We start from the raw sequence: 1,040 nt of genomic DNA, 5'->3' as shown, positions 1-1,040 counted from the left end.
TATATATATATAGGCGTATGAATACATACACCAACACACGCACCTGCATACACGCACTCACATAAATGAACATACGCACATACACTCACATATATAAGCTACTCTATACAAATTGAGAGAGCGAGAGAGAAAGAGAGAGAGGAAGAAAGAAAGAAGAGACAGAGAGAGAGAATGAGAGACAGAGAGCGATATCGGCTTTGAAGCGTACAATTTATTAAAACTGGGAAATAATATCTTACAAATTCAAGTAGTATTTCGAGGAGGCAATTATTTTATATGTTGATTATTTTTTTCATATTATAGGTCTGAATGAACCGGCGAGCTGCCGTATTGGTTTGTAGGTTTTGTTGTCCATAACTTAATGTACGTATGTATGTGAGAATATTGACATTTTTACCTATATGTGTACATGTGTAAATGTAATGTGCGGTTTGTGATAGGCCTATAAATATCTGTCATCACCTTTTGCTCTAACTTAAGATAAATGTTGCCAGTTCAACTTCACAATCATCTCAAAACATCACAATCTACCACAACTTAATTTATTGCCTCTGTCAGATCCCTGCCCTCCGTTACTTCCTAAAACACCGACGTAAATTTAGAATGAAATACTGATCACTGCCAAGTATTATTATTGTCATCTTTGAACTGAAATCACACATGGAAACATTTTCTATTTCTCTGCTTTGTTATTTGAAAGAAAGAAAATCACGTGTACTTTGTATTTGTACAAATCTCGTAATTCACAGTATCTTTGAAATCACTTACATTAAAATTAAACTCAATATTGTTGGCTACTTTGAATGCTCAAAGTTGAATGGTCAATTTTTTTATGCATAGAAGTACATGCATTTTAGTTAAGCACGCATATCTATATATCTGCCTATCTATCTATCTGTCTATCTATCTATCTATCTATATATCTATCTATCTATCTATCTATCTATCTATCTATCTATCTATCTATCTATCTATCTATCTATCTATGTTTTGTACGTGTAAACAAATATATATATACAAACATGTAAATGTGTGTGTGT

The 1,040-nt window shown here is 32.5% G+C and overlaps 1 protein-coding gene across 2 annotated transcripts in view; it reads right to left on the bottom strand.

Moving 5' to 3' along the window:
* LOC106881850 (uncharacterized) overlaps positions 1–1,040 on the bottom strand; it is a 517,233-nt gene that overhangs the window by 344,370 nt on the left and 171,823 nt on the right. The window lies entirely within an intron of this gene.

Source organism: Octopus bimaculoides, chromosome 1, assembly GCF_001194135.2.
Source record: "Octopus bimaculoides isolate UCB-OBI-ISO-001 chromosome 1, ASM119413v2, whole genome shotgun sequence".
NCBI classification, from domain to species: domain Eukaryota; kingdom Metazoa; phylum Mollusca; class Cephalopoda; order Octopoda; family Octopodidae; genus Octopus; species Octopus bimaculoides.
This window is presented reverse-complemented; position numbering and strand designations above follow the sequence as displayed.